Source organism: Falco rusticolus, chromosome 4 (assembly GCF_015220075.1).
Source record: "Falco rusticolus isolate bFalRus1 chromosome 4, bFalRus1.pri, whole genome shotgun sequence".
Lineage (NCBI taxonomy): Eukaryota > Metazoa > Chordata > Aves > Falconiformes > Falconidae > Falco > Falco rusticolus.
The window spans coordinates 10,268,142-10,286,101 of record NC_051190.1 but is presented as its reverse complement, the minus strand read 5'-3'; the positions used below and the strand labels follow the sequence as shown (position 1 = coordinate 10,286,101).

The 17,960-nt window shown below is 50.1% G+C and overlaps 1 long non-coding RNA gene across 2 annotated transcripts; it reads right to left on the bottom strand.

Moving 5' to 3' along the window:
• Positions 1-355: 355 nt before the first annotated feature.
• LOC119147046 lies at positions 356-16,873 on the bottom strand. 2 transcript variants are annotated; one of them, XR_005103935.1, is made up of 3 exons: positions 16,794-16,873; positions 13,872-13,947; positions 356-462 (listed from the first exon to the last, which is right to left on the bottom strand). It is a non-coding gene; the product is annotated as an uncharacterized LOC119147046 (long non-coding RNA). The 2 variants fall into 2 exon arrangements; XR_005103936.1 differs by lacking the exon at positions 16,794-16,873 and adding an exon at positions 14,340-14,412.
• Between the last annotated feature and the right edge of the window lie 1,087 nt (positions 16,874-17,960).

The following is a 17,960-nucleotide window of genomic DNA, read 5'->3' as shown; positions in this document are numbered from 1 at the left end:
TACTCGGGGTTTCATCAGCCACTTAAAGAAAACAGAAACTGCAAAAAGCAGCCAGGTGAGGCTGGGGTCCTCGGGGGCGCCTCGCCTCCCTCGCTTCTGTAGCGGGTTTCCAGGCATGCCGCTCCGTGCCCGCAGCCCAGACGGTGACTTGCCACTGACTCACCTGGCGACAGCAGAGTCAGCAGAACCAGCCCATCGGCAGTTGCTGCGTGCTGACGCTCTGCAGGCTGCCCAGACGCCTCGTGACACCGAGGGGTCAGTGAAAGCTGCGGTGAGGTGTCCCTGCGTGTCCCTGCCCCGAGGGAAGCCTGTGCCCACCCGCCCTCCCCTCGGGCGCTGATCTCCCGCACACTTACGGTCTTGGCTTTGCTACCAGGAGCTGCTCCACCAACTTCAAGCGAAGCGTACACGTTCGTATCTATTTACATCAAGGTTGCCACGCTGAAAGATGGAGGAGTCTGCCTGAGAAAACAAATCCATTAAAACACAGTCGATAAAGTCTAATTAAACGACAAAATTTCTCCGCTGAAATTAGAAATCAGTTTTCTAATTAATTTCTTTCAAGGGTTTTATTTGAATGCCTTTACCTGGCACTGGGATTTTTCTCCAGCGACCTAACAGCTCCTTCCCCAGACTATCTTGAGTTATATTAGAAACATTTGTTCACAAGAAAATAAGAAAGAAGCAAAGATGAAGGTGAGGTAAAGTGGGAGTTACACCTAAACTTCCATTGCTCCCCAACCAGCGTCACCTCCTGTTTCAAAACCATCAAAGAAATCAGACACATTTACTACACTGAAACAACAAGGTGTATCCCATGGTACAGCAGCCAGTGCCCTTTCCTCAAATTATTGACCCAAGCAGCAAGAAGGATCCAAATAAAAACTGAATTTAACTGAAGGCTTTTATTTCTAGAGCAAAACCAGCCACAGGCTGTAGAGGTGCCCCAGCAGGGCAGGTCACGGCTTCACAGCAGCTCCCTGCTATTCCAGCCCAGAGGAAAGCAGGCTGGAAATATGGGGCTCAGCCTTTTTTCAAGGGCTTTTCTCCCATCATCCTATACTCCATCTTTTAATAGATGCTAATTGCTTATTGACTTTTGCCTGGGTTGGGACTCCTTCACAATCATTCCACCTGGATTAGCTGATCACTTGTAAAATTCTAATTTCAGTTCCTTTCCACTCCCGCACCTAGTGAGGCACACTCTATTGAATATCGTTTTGTGCCTACACTACACTGAAAGTTGAAGCTTCAGCCACTTTTTTCTGTAGCAAAAGAGGTGAACAAAAATTAAACAGGAAAAAGGCAGAATCAGTATCAGGACCTTAATTTTTACCTTAAATATTTAGCTAAAATTTTCAATAAAGGTAATTTTTTCCATAGATCCAGCAAAGATAATTTTTATCCCAATGATGTATTATGCAATGACATGCTCTGCACACATGAGGACAGAGGTTTCTTCGAGTGGTTTTGCACCACGTCATCTATCCATGCATCCATCCATCCATCCATCCACGCATCCGTCCATCCATCCATCCAGCTCTCCCTCCCTCCCACCAGAAGCACTGAGGCATGAAACCAGATGTGAAGTGCTCAGCAAACTGCTGGCGCAGAGATGTAAGTCGGGGCTGTTGCTGCTTGGGACGGTGCAGGGTCAGCGGGATGCTGGTGGTCTGGATGCAGCAGCCCATGTCACAGCTGCCCTTCCCTGCACATCACAGGGCTTTTGAACAGAATTTGGCCTTTTGCATCCTCATTGCTTTCACGATTATTGGGAAACAAAGACTGCTTTATGGGAAGAGAATGAAAAAAAAAAGCAAAATAGTTTCTGTTCTGAGGAACAGATCTTGTTTCCTTCCTTCCCATTCACAGATGGCCCTCCCAGCCGTGATCTGAGCAACATTTCTGGGCAGTGGGAGCAGGAGCAGCCCCTGCCTGCACCCCATCGCCTGCACGGGTGTTTGAGCTCAGGAGAGGCACGTGTCTGGGAGCTGCCTGGCCGCAAGTGTGACACCTGGCTGTGGCACTGACTGCTGCACTGGGCACCTCCACTGGCATCAAGGCCTTGTCCTCTACTGATGAGAGCATCACCCTGCGCTGCTCTGTGGTGGGATTCTTCTTGAGGTCATGTTTGGTCTGAGAAACTGGATTTCCTTTTAAAATGAAGTTGGAAGACACTTTAACACAAGTGAACATGTGTGTCAAGTTTTGTCAAGAGGCTGAGTAGGAAAACCAAGCTAACCCATGAATCTGTACTTGCTGGAAGAGCATCTTGGTACTGTGTATTATTACAAATGCATTAATGCATGCCTTGCAGGAATACCTTATGTCTATATTTATATGGGTAGATGTTTGTGTGGATATATGTATATATGCAAAGAAGGAGGGAGATTTCAACACTGCGCTCTGGGACAGATACTTTTTTCTTTTGATTTGTCCTGTATGATGAGGATCTTTCCATTCCGGCTCTTCCTTTGCTCACTAGATGCAGATATAAGGAAGGAAGGACACTGCCATTGTTTTTTTGGTTCTCTTTAAGCAGTTGCAAAAACACAGCACTGAATTTTTTCCACTGCTTTACAAATATTCTTCTTCCTCTATGATAATTCACTGCAAGGCTGGACTTAAAAAGACCCTGCTTGTTCATCAGCAGAGATCTTCCACTGCTACATACTTACTGTTTTATCATAGAACAGCTCAGAATATTTTGCATTTGAAAACCCAGCCTGTGTAAATGGATGAACTGTAAGGGCATTGGGTTTCTCTATTTTTAGCAAAAAGATACTGAAGAATGTCTCTCAGACCAGAATATGGCATTAGGTTCTGTGAATGTACAGGGAGTTGCAGTTGCTTTGTAGGCAGGAATAAAAAACCTAGGAGCATAGTTTAAAGTGTAAAGGTAAATAAAAATTGGCTGGCCTTTACAGGTCTGCTGCTGCTCTTGCTGGGATCAGTGATAATCCTTAAGGAAATTTAATCTCAGCGCAGATTATTTATCGCATCTTTAGGGGGCCTGGAAGGGTATCGTGGGACTCCCTTTATTTTTATTTATAAAATAAACTCCTGTTTAATTTTTTTGGAGCATCCTAATAGCAGGGGGAAATACCAGCTCTGACCTCTGGCTGTTTTGTTCAGGAAAGGTCTGTCTAAGCCTGGCTTACAAAAGCAGAAGGGTGTGGGGAGTGGTGGCGCGAGCCCTCGCTGACATCAGGGGACAGGCAGCGCATGACGGGGTGACTAATGAAGTCTGAGGTCTGCTTCAGGGTAATCAACTTTATCACGGTCTCATGTGATGATATGTTCTTGGATTCCTCTGAATCATGGGCTATGAGAGATCCCAGCCATTCGGGACACTGTACGTGCTCTCTGCTTGACGTATTATTCAGCAACAGCATGCTTTGATCATAAGAGGACAATAATCAGAGTTAATATCAAATATTAATCCAACCTCTGCACAGCTTGCTTAGAGCACTAATCGGCCCTGGCTGAGCGTTCAGGGCTGAGTCTTCGCAGGTGGAAGGGTTTTTCTCCACTGCTGCCAGATCACAGTTCACTTACCACCTCTCTGAGGATCTGCACAACTAGAAACATCATCTTTTAAAGGTTTCAGTGGTGCTGCTCATACACGAGAAGCACTGGGGGGGTTCCCCACACTATAACTAATACCGCTCAAATGACTTTGAAGACACCTCAGCAGAAACGTGTGGTGAAAAGCCAGCAAGAGGCTTCCATCCTTTCCAAAGGCTTCTGTCACAGCCACAGCACCCTAAAGATTTGCACCCCGGGGCTGTCAAAGATGGGGAGCTGTCAGAGCAGTGGCTCGGAAAAGGAATAACTGGACCATAGGCTATAGCACCTGGGTAGCTTTAGAAATCTATCAGGAGATTTTAAGTATTTTTGAGTTTTTGGCATGTAATAGCCTTATCCACACACAAGACAGCATTGTGCGTTGCAGCAAAAGCCAGTGCAACAAATACCATAAAACAAATTACAGCACCTTCAAAACACCGTGCAGATGCTAACCCTTGCAGTGCTGCAGGGAGACTCCTCCACTAATCCACTATGTGACGTTAAAGGTAGAGAAGCTGGGGCTGAACGTAGCTAAAGGTTTGGTTTTTCAGAAGCTGCAGTCACGGTAACTTGATGGGGTTTCATGACTAAGTGCCCATGCATGGCATTGCCACGCTGCCGGCAGCACCCCTCCTGGCTCGGCAGTCACAGCCAGGTCCCTGGGAGCAGCACCCAGCCTCCCGCGTCAAAGGTTTCCAGACCGCACATTTTCTTCACCCGGCACACTATTTACTGGGGTTTAAAAGACAATAGAAGTGTTTCTTTTTGATTGATGAAGTAGTCATTAAGCCTCTCCTTTCGTTACCACGATCTCTACCAAGTGAAGCAAAACCGAGACAAGTTGTTCAGTTGTTCAAGTCAAAGCATGAATTAAAGGGATTGCGTCATGGGTTGCATTTTCCTTATTCAGCAGCTCTATGGAAGGCAAAGAAGTTCTGCATTATACAAATATTGGCTAGGACATTTGATACAACTTGTTCTGAGTTTTTTCCGTCTTCTTTTTCCTCCGACATCTGTTATCCAGGGAAGACAGCAATATGAGAGCACGCAGCAGCAGTTCAGTCCAAATCAGACAGAGGGATGTCTTTAGGCATCTGTAGAAATATGCTGAAAAATATGACTTGTCCTGGAATTTGTATTGAAATTTATCATTCGAAAGTCTATGTAGGCAACAGTTGCTTGCAGTAGCGGCTGTGTTTGGGGTGGTTTTTTCATCTCTCCATGCCTGGAAGAATATGATTTTTCTTCTGTACATAGATATCTTGCCGCATCGTATGTGTATCCAGAAGCTGAAACTGGTGCCGAAAGCATCCATCCATCTGGCAAACACAGTACTTTGCCAGAACTTAATGCACTGCTCTTGCTTTGGATCCCAGGGAGACTTGCAGCTGGAATTTAAAGTTCTGGTTTTGACACAGGCAGTAAATGGCCCAAGAGCAAGGCTGCTGGTGCTTTTTGCTATCCTGTGGCAGCTGAAATCTGGGAAGGCAACCAAACTGGAATCCATTTAGCACATACTGGAAGAGCAAGGACAGGGCATTCCCTGGGAGTGCCTCTCATGCAGGAATTCACCTCATTTCTTTGTCCAAAATATCCTTGCCGCTTATTCCTATGGAAATGCTGCAAAGCTCATCTGTTTTCCTAGGTTCGTCTAGTTTTCTGATTGATAAACCACCACAGGGTGTTTAATTTTACTTCTAATTTGTGAAGATGGTTTTGAATGAAAAAATGTATTCACACAGCCATGGATAGGCATCCCTCTCTTTGCAAAACCCCAATAAAACTTGTCTTGGTACCTGAGGACGTTGAAACATCCCCACGGCCGTGCCTGCTCTCAGCCAGACCCCCCACTGAGCGCTGGGAATGCGGTGATGGCCGCGTTGTGGGTGTCCCACCAACACAGAGCTTACCCAAATAAATGTGACTTGACATATCAAACATGAAGCTGAAAAATTATTTGAAATAGCAACTCATTTTCAAAATAACTCAGGATCTGATTTCACGGCCTGGGAAGTCAGATCCTGTACTAAACCGCACCGTGCTCCAGTGTGCAGCTACTCACAGCTTCCTGCCCAGAGCAGATCCTGCAGGCACCATCCTCCTTAGGCATTTTCCGTGCTTCCTTCCAGCTTTACCTACTGCTTGTGTTTGCATTCAGAGTAACCAGGGCTCTCTTCCTAAGGTGGTACACCCATTTTCCTCGGGGTTTGAGCTTCTTTTGTTGTGTTTTTACTCCGTGAGCTGGAGTTCACAGGAGTGACGGTGTAAAATCAGAATAAAACTTCTCACACCTGTCAGAGCTCATAGTGTGTGCAGAATTCCAGGTGTTCCTTGGTTATTCTTCGGGAGTTGTTTTAACCTGGGGTACAGGTTGCATTTGAATATGTTGAGTTTGAGTTGTGAGTAAATGAATAGTTGTGTTTGACTGCAGAGGAGCAGCCAAGCTCCTCCTTGGGACAGCTGGATGAAGCATAGGAAGAAACACTTTCCAGGGGAACAGTGTATATTTTTTAAACAAACCAAAGGCCTTCTGTGTGACATAAACAAAACTGCTGACCTACGAGCAGCCAAAGGGGGAGGTCATTTGGCTCTCCTGGTGCGTGCCTTGGGATGCGGCAGCCGCACAGATGAGAAGGCTGGTGCATGGAGTGAGTGAAAACATGCACATTGTGTCTGGAAAGGCACGATGCTGCACAGCGCCCACATCTACCGTCCCCATTGCAGTGTTCTCATGACAGCAAATAATCAGCCAAAATCTGCTTTAAGTGGATTTGCTTTCTGCACAAAGCTGAAGTCACTCTCCTTTCTTTTTTTTTTTTTTTAAACATTTCTCACAAAAATATTCCCGGACAGGAATCTTGCATAAGAAGCCTTAAGTCTACTGACTCATTTTGAAAGCTACTTTATTAGCCCCTACGTGGGCTGATAAGCCTTGGCTGGCGCGTAAGGACACAAGGGCCGTGCATTGTTCTGCAGCTCAGCCCCATGCGGCTGGCAGCCTGGTCTTGATCCAGACAAGCAATTAGAGAATTTAACTTCCTCCATAAATGCTCCTGTGTGTGAGGCCATATATTTGGGGCATTTCTCTGCTCAAAAGGGAGCTAACCTTCTGAGCATGTTGAATAATTAAAAGGTATGGCAGAGGCCTCTGTGGGCAGCGTCACATCGATTTGGGTGAGTATTAGCAATAATAAAGGGTGGAAGAAAAGCACTTGGACCCAGCCAGCAGTCACCAGCCTCAAGCCACTGTTCCCCCTGTGTAGTTGTTAGTCAGTTCTGCTGTTAATATATTGCACCATAACAATGTCCTGCGGCTGAGCTCTGCCCAGTAACACCCTGCAAGGAGGAAAGGCGGAGGCGGGTGCGCGGGTGCAAGAAGCACCAGCCTGGGGAAAAGGGCAGGGTGTTGCCACTGTTGCAGAAAATAATGGGAGACATCACCCCGGGGGTGGGTGGGAGGAAGGTGGCAGCTTGGGAAACCCTGGGCTGTGCGTGCTGGCACAACCCCCAGCAGGAACTGGGAGGCTGGCTGTCCAGGGATGGCTCCACAGGATGTGTCTGGAGAAACCAGAGTCCCCAGATGGGATAAAACAGGGCTGGAAGAAAGCCGAGCACATCACCCATCCGTGTGGCACAATCTGTGCTTTACCTAGTCCCAGAAGCTTTTCTGGGTGTAAACTTATCCTAAAAACGGTGAGATTCCCCTGCAGGGACCCCTGCTCTGCTCTGGCTCTGCCCTTGTAGGGCAAAACATGCAATTCCAGTGTTCTTGTTTGTCTCACAACGGTGATCCCTGGATTTTGCAAAGCAACTCCAAAATCACTAGCTGGAAAAAAAAAAAAAAAAAGGGCAGTAAAAGATACACTACTGGGAGAAGATGGCATCAGAAAGGTGTTACTGGTGGAGCTAGCTGGGCAGCTGGTACCTCTTGCTCCCTGTGTGCCAGAGAGAGACCTGAAAGGGGCGATAATATCAAGAATGACCCCAGTCACACGCTGTCTGATTGAAAAGGACCAAAAAGTAAAACCAGATCCTTTTCAATCAAAGAAAGGTGTATTTCAAAGGGCAATTCAGCCATGCTGCGGTAGTTGGCACTGCACATCAGCCATCTGGCACAGCACTCCAAGCCAGGAACCTTCTCTTTGTAAGCTGTGTGCATTGTGGCTTTTGTACAGGTTAAAGCACCAACAAAGAGGCTGGTATGGCACAGAGCAGGAAAAGAGAGCCCTACCAAGCCCAAATCTGCTAGTTGGATCAAACAAGAACAAAATGTAACAGGGGAACAGGGTTGGGGCATGGCTTGAGACCCTTTTTTGAGGGTGGTCGCTGTGCCTTAGTCCCAGCTGCCCCATCGCTGCAGTGATGCTGTTAGAGAAGGGAGAGGGAAGAGTGAGACACAGCTACAGCAGCCTCAGAGAAGTGATTTTATCTTTACAGCCATGATGATAACATGGGTTGCAACAGGATGGAGGTGATCCAGCTGGGGCCAGTCATGCCCAGGCAGGGCTGCAGGAGCCTTGCAAAGCTCTGGGTTATCACTACTTCCCTCGCAGAGGCACTGGCTGTTTGCACAGGCACAGCTTGGTGGCCGCCCGGGTGCCTTTGATCACCCTTGTTTGCTTTTGGCCTCTCTGAAGCTTGAGCCTGGGGAGGGAGGTGGCAGCAGCTCCTCTGGGGACCAGAACCCACCCCAGTTTGCAAGACATGCCAGCGGGGCCAGGCGTACCCACAGGAATCCCCTTCTCCTGCTTTCCACATGGCAATGGTCTTCTGGATAGATCTCCTTTTTGCTGAACCTTGTCATTCTGCACGGACTTGATCCTTTTGGCCTCAGGCCCCAGCCCTTGCTGGCCGGCAAGCTTCTGCTATGACCATGTCCTAAAGCGTCGGGCTGATGGGGGCACGGGCCAGCACACCTGCGTTCTCTGCATCTCCCTGGGAGCAGCAGCTGGGAAGACTCTGCAGCAAAACCCTTTGCAGAAATGTGGCTGTTAATAACCCCTGGTGCTGCCAGTGCCTGGATGGCACGGGGACCGCGGTGCAGCCACAGCCCAAGGCCCTGAGCTCTGCACAGATGCCCGGCCCTCAGCAGGCTGCTTCGGCCCCATGGGAGCCTTCCTCCCGCTCCTTCGCCAGCCTCGATGGTGCTGTGCCCGGCCACGGGCAAACGCAGGGAGCCACCAGCCCACTGTGTTTGTGGCGGTCCTCACAGCAGCAGCGGATTTTCCTTCTTCAGAGCAAAAATCCGCTCCCTGGTTCCTTGACAGCAGCAAGTTTCCAGTAGCGAAGTGGGGGCCGTGATGAAGTGGCTGTAAACTGGTGAAGCGCAACTGGAAGATGGCTTCGCCAATTGTGCTCCCTCCGGGAGCGCTCAGGGCAGGGGAGCAGCGGGCAGCTGCCCTGCCCGGCGGATCCCACCCCCGGCCGCTCCCAGACACACTAACGGGCGCAAAGCCGGTTCAGCGCTGGAGGAGGAAGGGGCACGGGGAGGACAGTCGCTGCCCGGCGGGGCTGTGCGGGGGGCAGTGCCCCCGGGCCGGGGTGAAAGGCTGCGCACTGCCCGGGGCTGGGGGCGCCGCACCGCGCTCCTGCAGCGCCCGCGGCCAGGGGGGGCGACGGCCGCCGGCAGCGGGTGCCCCACGCCGGGGCCAGCCGCGGCTGCGGGGGCGGGGGGCGGCCAGTCCCGGCGCTGCCCGGATGCCCCCGGCGGGGTGGGGGCTGGCGGCGGGGCTGCGCGGCCGGGCAAGGCCATTCCCCCCCCACCCCCGGCGCTGCCGCCAGCCCCGCAGCCGTGCCGGGGGGCGCTCCCGCCGGGCAGCTCCTCGCCCCGCCGTGCGCCGGGCAGCGGGCAGGCCCCGGGGCGCCGCAGGTCCCCGTTAACCCGCCCGGGGCGGCGCCGGCAGCCGGCGCGGTGCTGGCTCGGGCCGAGCGTGGAGCGGCCCCGCGGCGCAGGGCGGGGGGTGGGAGCGGGGCCGGGACGTGCTGCCCCCGCTGCGGCCCGGAGCGTCTCCTAATGCCGCAGGAATGCGGTTATGTCACGGCCGGTCCCCCACACGCCCTGCCGCCGCTCCCGGCCACCGGCACCGCGGCGGAGGCACGAACTGCGGCTGCGAGCGGCCGTACGCCCGGACAGCCGCTGCTGCGACACGGTTACCCCGACGTTTCGCACGGTACCTGTCCCGTCTGCGAGAGCTGCGGGCAGGAGGAGAGGAAGGTTTTTAAAAACTTTGCATTTTCCTTATGTAGCTGAGCGTTACCGGGGGCGATTCCTGGCCGTGCACGGATCCTCCGGGCTGAGCGCAGCGGGCACGGTGCACCCACGGCGGGGAGCGCCCCAGGCTGGGGCCCTGCTGGGCTGCTCTTCCTGAAGGTTTGTATTCCTTCTTCCAGCCGAGGAGCTTTATTATTACAGAAAGAACATGAGATTTTTACGAGTGATTTTACAAATTAGTTTCTCAAATGGTTTGCAGCAGCGCAAGGAACGTTGCCGTCATTAAAGTTCATAGAAAGTATCAAATGCTCCAGTGCTGCAAAGCTCCTCCTTGTGCACCAGCAACAGAGTGGCCCCTGACTTGTTTAGATGCCTGACCCTGAACCACTGCTCGCCATCCCTCCGCTGCAGCCACACAGCCACCCGTCCTGCCCGGGTACGCATCGGTGGAATGAGCTGGGAGCTGCACCAGCAGAAACCCAGCTACAAACATGATTTTAAAAACAAATAACTAATTATTTCCATTCACCACATTTAATCTGGGCTCATGCAGAAATGCTGTTCATCCAATAGTCCAAAATATGTCACGTATTAGGAGCTAAAAAGTCCAACCCAATGAATGAGTCATCACCCAGTGGATGAAATCCCATATCTTCATGGCTGCTCATAAATAAGACAAGTTCAACTTTATAGTAAGTCATAAGTAAACAATGAACTATATGAAAATCAGAATCAGCTGTGTTATAACTGAATGGGCACGGTGCCCACGCAGAAATGAAAAGCGAATGTGATACCATCATCGTTTGGCTTTGGAATCTGAACTTTGGGCTGAAACTCCTAACAGGGGGTTTGATGTATGTAGCAGGGCAGTTGGACATCCAGCCCTTCGAGGCCACTGCAGATGCCTGTTTGCAATAAACAACACGTTATCCTGGCCGTTACCACTTCTGAATGTAGCCTCAGATCCTGACGAGCAGATTTTCTGAAACTATCTAGTATCTTCTTGCTGCAGCTCAACATCTCCAGGCAGTGCTCCCGTGCTCTCGCAGCCCCCTGCTGCATTGCTGCTCCCTCCTAGGCAGAAAAGAAGGGCAGCAAAAAGCTGCTCCTTTACCCTGGGATGAGCATCGGTGCACCCCATGCATCCCCCACAACTGCTGCCCTGAGTGCTGGGCTGGATTCATACAGCTGGCTGGGGTATTTTTGGAGGGGGGTTGGTTTGTTAATAGCAATTTGAACCAGCATTGCGAGAGAAGGCAGGAAATAGCAGAAAGTGTTTATCAACCTCTGCCTCACTATAAAATTAACAGCATATAAAACAGCACTGAAATGACTGGAAGCCTGACCGTGTGGTGGACAGCACGGTGAAAGGGCCACGCAAAAGAAGATGCGCTCTCGACACAGGGAAAGACTTCAGCACGTCGCAGAGAAGGGACCATGAGCAGCGGGGGCAGCTGAAGCCACCTCCAGGTTTGAGCTGTGTCATGCTCCCGGGGAGGGTCTTCCCCAGCCACAAGCAGCTCGTGGGGCTGCAGCCGGCTTTGCAGGGGCATTTACTCCAATAAAAGCATCTGTCTGCTCCTGAGGAAGAGAAGCATTTTTCTATCTTGTCAAAGACTTTGGGAAACGAATGTTTTTCTCTCCCGTCTTCTCACATCCTGTTTGGGTTAACAGACATCATTGGAGCATCGCAGGAAGCAGATCCTCGGATTTTTGGGAAAACCAGGATGTGCTTGGGCAGTGCTGGAGGGGAAGTGACAGGTGAACAAGGCTGAGCAGCTCAGAGGATTTTCAGTTTTCATTAGCGTGGCACCGTGCAGGATACCATTGGTGACAGAGGCCTCCAGAGCTAGCTGCCTGAAGAAAGCACTCCGGGGATAGGTGCTGGGCAGAGGAGCAGCCTTTGAAGACTTGCAGGTCCGTGTGGGTTTGGTGATGCACGCTGAGGTGGAGATGTCCGGCAGCTCCCTCGCCTTAACCTTCTCCCCTTCAGTGCAACAGAGCTGCTCAGGCTGCCATTAGAACAGCCATGGGGCCAGGACAGTAGCTGTCCGGCTATAGGAAGGGGAGATACCAAAACAGTTTTTCCCTGAGAGAGCAAAGCTCCAGCATCTGCCAAAACACACAAGGACACAGCCTGGCTTGTGACTGTCCCTGCGGAGCAGGGGCTGGGGCAGATCGGGATATCCGTTCTACAGTGACGCGTCTAGACATGGGGGGGAGATGATGCGGCAGAAGAATGAAAGCCCAGAAGAGTCACAAGTCTGGTCGCAGGCGCTTAGCCCACCCCAGGGGATGCAGCATCTCATGCTGGGGGACAGGGCCTGGCTCCCTCCCCTGGGGCGCTCCCACTGCCCCCCCCCACCCCCCCCCACCCCCCCCACCCCCCCGCCTCCGACTGCATTTCTCTAAAGCGCTGGGAAGGGCAGGGCCCTCTCGGGACTCCACAGATGGTTTCCGAGACCTCTCGGGAGACCTCCAAAGAGCTCCTCGGGCTCCCTCCTTCCTGACGGTCTTCAGCCCTTCGGCTTCGGGCGAGAGCAGCACCGCGCCCCCGGTGCAGGCTCTTCCCACCAACGATGCTCTGAACAGGGCAGTCGTTTTATTTTCTCAACCCCGTTACAGTTGCAACGGGACAAAACATGGATGTAATCCAGCCAGGGACTGCACAAACCCAAGTCACTACTTTCTGTGCAGAGGTCCTCCATGAACATTCTTTTTTTAACATTGGAAAATTATTGTACCTTGTTAATAAAGTTCTGTAAATGGATGAATAATTTCCACCAAGGAAAGAATGTAAAACTTGCATCGGCACAACATTACTTCTAATCAAGTGATCTCCATAATTCTCCAGAACAAATGGAACTTCATATTTTCCATATGTAACCATCTTTGTCACCCAAAGCACTTTGTATTCAATAAAAATACCAGCTTTCATTAGAGAAAAAAAAAAACACCCTCTGGTGCGCAGTTTTCCTGGCATTGCACATCTCTGGTTCCCTCACTCAACATGTTTAGAATTAAATCACAAAACCTTAACTCACCCTCTAATGATCTGTTTGTTTCCAGATTCATATTCCCATAATATGTTTGCTGACAGCAGTTGGGCTGTTTGACAAAAGACAAGGAATTTCTCCCAGCGATGTATATTCGCTTCGTTCTGGTACGTTACAGGGGAAGGGTGCGGGCTGTATGAGCTGTCACCAATAACGTGACTGTAAGACCGAGCGTAATTTATTTAGTACAAACTAAATGTTTATACTGTGTTCTTTGTTCCAAACATTATCGCTTCAACATTCAGCTTTTTATGAAGGGAGCTGTGAGAAAGGTTGAGCTCTATTTTGAAAGGATTTTTAAATTCAGCATCGCTGTGAGTCAGAGCCAAACCCTGATGCATACAGTTCTCAGGAGGAGGATAGTAAAAAGCTGCTCCCCTCAGTTTCAGGCACTTCAAAATTGTTCTTTTTGACTTTGTGTTATGTGTTAGAACAGAATAAAAGCAAACCAAGTCTTGAAAGGGTATATTGTTTCAAAATAAATCTGAAATGTTACACCCCAAGTAACGCTGAATGCAGTACTTTGACATTATTGCACTCTATACCTTTCTCCCACCCTTAATCCGTTCACATTCATACCGATTTCACAAAGCACTTTGATCTCAACAGAAACAAAACATGCTGGGATGAAATCTGGTCCTACCAATATGTCCTCAGCCTTTCCCACCAGCCCACTGATGGATGGGGCCAGAAAGGTGTCCCCACCTTGGTGTCCGCACACAGCCACGCTCCAGGCAGCAGTGACAAGCGGGTGTTATTTAATGAACTGGTGACACCCAAACACAAACCAAATAAATCTAAGCCTGTCAAATAGGTGACAAACCTAATACCTGGAGAGCCCTGGATGTGGTCTGCTTTAAAAGCAAAATTTATCGCATATATTTCTGGGTCTAGTGCAAGTTTCTCTGCCAGAAGGATAGCGGACATTGTTAGTGGCACGAATAACCTCACCCCATAAAAACATTTGCCGCTCAGAAAAGACAACGAGAACAGGGAGAACAGCGAGGAGGATGGCAATGGTACGGGAAACCCACCTTGTAGCAAATGGCTTTGGGAGCCCAGTCTGCTGCTGAGAGGGTCAAGGCCAGATGTGGTCACGGGCTGCGGTGCCTGCATGGGGAAGAGCAATGTCAGAGGAGAGGGACTCACCGAGCAGCTGCGCACGAGGGAAATACATTTCAAACAAGAGCAACTTGACCTTGTGAATAACTGCCCTTATCCACCTATTGCGGTAGATTGTCCACCTCTCATGGAGAAACCAATGTCAGATGTTTCTCTAAACCACACGTATTTTAAATTGGAACGATATAAGGTGGTTGTCCCACCTGTTATATCATACCTCATCACTGATTTCACAATCCCTATTTCCTTGGGGTAATTTGTTCTATGAACAAGTTTTACTCCTAGAAAGAGTATCTTACTATTACTTCCATTTTTTCCAGCAACTAGAATTATCCTTATTTGCTTACTGCCAAATATTTTAGACAAAACAAATGAAATACCTCCAGGTTTAGCTGAAGAAAGGAAATCCTTTCTGCGGACTCCCCTTTGCTCCCTGCTGATGTGGCGACTCGAAAGACTGCAAAGTCCCGCAGCAGCGCGCGAGGGTGTTTCTCTGGGATGTGAAGCTGACCCTCCTTTATTACAGATAACAGCTTTATGGCACAGGCTTTGTTCTGCTTTACCAGTGCCCTGTTTTCACAAGGTGTTTAATGAATAAGGCTTTCAATTGCAAAAATACAGGCCAAGATCAGGAAGGCAAATGACCTTTGTGCTTGTGATTGCATGTTCACATAGTTACGCTTATTTTCTTCATTAACATATAGGTATCCCTTTTTAGTTAACACGTTTTATTTCATGTTAATAGGCTTTTTTATTGTGTTTAAAAATACAGAGGAAAGCAGGAAAAAAAAATCCCATTGTTCTCCCACATGTTTGTTTTCACTACGACTGCTAAGAGGAAAAGCCCTTTACAAAAACAGGATACAGCAGAGCCCTCTGCACCGCAGCACTGTGCACCCGCCGTGCGCTCGCACACTCTGGGCATGGTTGCAGTGGTAATTGAAAGTCCATAGAAAATCATAAGTAAATGAAAAACATCAATGGGAGTTTTATTACCCGCTTGAATGGGAGTAGCATCAAGTCACTACTGAATAAAGCCCACCAGCCTGGGCAGGTTCTGCTCCTCTTGGATGCATTGCCATCTGCCTACAGGCATTTTTCCCTGCAACTTCAGTTATGGACAACAAGGGGTGTCTGCAGGGCAAACTGCACTGTTGCAGGAAGGCATCAGGCCAACAAGGTGCATGGCAAAAGCACAGCAGCCAGCTGGCTGTCCTAAGAGATGAAACACCAGGGGACCCATCCGATGTCACCTACCTCAGCTGCCGCCTGGCCCCAGGAGATGCCCCCAGGTCCCCCATCGGCCCCGGTGAGCAGCTGCAGGCTGTCTCTGGGGTGCCGCAGGAGTGGGGCTCCCTGTTACATTTATACTAATGACTTTTCAGAGCTCCTCTCAACATATCCCACAGCCTCCTTTCCCCTCATTGGGATTATTGCTTCCCCTGCTTGGTTTTCTGCCGGTCGGCGGAGGGGTCCCCCGCTGTGCCAGCAGCCCCTGGGAAAGGTGCCGGGGCCAAGGCAGGAGGACTTGCAGGCTGTGCTTGCTGCTAAGCGCATTCCTGTGGGCTATTGTTAAGAAAATAATAACAATTGCTGCTTTCTTTCTCCCCACACTTTAGCATTTGGAGGAGTTCATGCTTCCAGAGAATAACACTGACTTGTTCTCCGTGATACCGAAGAATAAATCAAGCGCGGTTACCAGGAGATCTGCGTTTCTGTAATCAAGAGCCTCATCTCTGGCCAGAAAGTACCTTGTGGGAATCGGGTTGTAGCAACTGGGAGGCCAGTAAAGAGCAATTTGAGCTTTTCCGACTCTGAAACACGGTGATTGCAATTCCATTCGCCTGGTGAGAAACTACCGCTTAGCAGCCATCCGCCTGGCAACCTCCTTCAGTCACCACCTCAAGACCATTTCAATAATAAAAAGAAAGCCTCAGATTTTAGGGAAATATATTTTCTGGTTTGTTTCTAAAGAAAAACACGTAACACCATAAGAGTTGAGGGGATTCTTAGGGCAAGGGGAATGATATACTACTTTAGTTTTAATTTTATAGGGATGTGGTTCTACTCGGTTTTCTTTGAACTAAGTGTAATCCCTCTTTCTTTACCAGAAATGATCATGGCTTTTGATTCAGCCTTGATTTCTGAACAAGAGGAATTATTACTACAATGTAAATGATATGATAAATGTTTATGCAAATCCTTCGATAAGACTATACCACCTTATTACTGCAAAATAAACATTCAAATTACTGACACGGTGTCTTTGAACCAGTGAGTGTTTGTTATCATTTGATAAACTGAAGAGCCAGGCAGACAATATGGATTTAGCACAATGAGATATGCCTGGTATTACTTAGAATCAGACCACGGTGTTTTCAGCTCAAGGAAAAAAAATAATCCATTTACACCAAGAAGGTCTCTTATTGTTTAGAAACTGCAAATCGACATCCCATGCTTTTTGCATTTATTGGTACATAGCAGCCCATCGTCAAAGGACAGGATTAAAGCATATGGCTATCATTCCTTCCTTGTCCGGGAGAAATAAACCCACGACACCCTCCCTGGCTGCATGCAAGGAGTTCAGTTACAAAACCATGTTGTTCCTGAAGCCTCAGGATCCACTGGCCGGGTGTCCCAAAAGGCAAGAAATAGCACTTCCCCAGGCGTCGTTAGGACAAGCTGGTTCTGAGCAATCCTCTTTCCGAGAACGGATCAGGGACAATCCTCCCGGCGCTCTCTCCATCCCACGGACCGTTGCTCCCTGCCCTCGCCCCCCGGCCCCAGCCCTGGGGTCCCACACCATGCCCAGCCATGCCACCCCTGGCACCTACCGGCCGCCGCTCCCCGCCAGCCCCGCCAAGCTGATGGATGGAACTGCCGGGCTTGGGCTGGGCAGCTGCTGCTGTCCCAGCAGCGGGAGGTCACCAGGCTGCTGGTTTGATCTTCAGTTCATTTTCCATCTGAGAAGTTTAACTCCTTCACTCCCTGGAAGGCAAAATACCGGCAGGGCTGGCTGCGCCGCTGCTCATCCCTTGCTGGGTGCCCAGGCACACCTTGCACCAGCTGCCAAACGCAAGGATGCACACCTGAGCAAAACCGGGATGGGGGGGGGGGGTGTCAGCACAGGTGGGTTCACCCTTAGACTTGGGGGTGAGTTTGCTGCAGAGAAGCCCATGGTGAGATCCTTCTTTTAACAACTTCCACCCCCAAGCCCCATCCCAAAGCCTCCCGTATTCCCACACATTCCTGTGGCTGCTAAATCCCTGCCAGAGACCCCGGGGGCTTACACTTGGGAAGGGAAGGGGAAAACCTTTGACAGCACTTTTTTTGCTTTCTCACCAAGCCCCTGGGAAATCGCAGAGGGTGGAAATCGCTTCTGGCAGAGGAGAAATCCAGATCTGCGAGGGTGTGCTGGGAGGTGGCCCTAAAATGTCCCAGCCCCAGACCTGGTGTCGGGAACCCCCAGCCAGACCTAGCCTGGCTGTGTCCATTCCTGGGCACCCACCTCCCCCCATGCTCCAATCGGACAGGGGTTCCTGGGGACAGGGACAGGGTTTGGTGGTCCAGCTCAAGATGAAAGGGCGTTTGCTCATGCAAGCACAGAAGGAAGGAGATGCCTCTACCTGGCCCTCCCAGCCCACAAGGTTTCCAGCTCCCCGTGCACCAGCAGTGGCCCCTGTGTCTGGTACTACTGTAATGCATAAGAAGGGAAGGGCCAGCCACCAGGACTTGAAATACTGCTATTTCCAGCAAGCAAGATACATAAAAAGGTTACGTGATGATGTCAGCCCTGACCTCATGTTCCTCTTGCGCTTCTCTGCTGTACAGCTGTTGAGCAATGGAAACTTTCTGCATTTCAGGGCGCTGCTTTCTGTCCCCTGTTCCCCCGCTGCAGGCTCACTCGCACCTTTGGCCACCACGCGTGCCCCGTGCAGCCTGCTCAGAGTTGGCAGATGGGAATTCTTAGGCTCCTGCCCCACAGGAAACTAAGAGAAGCC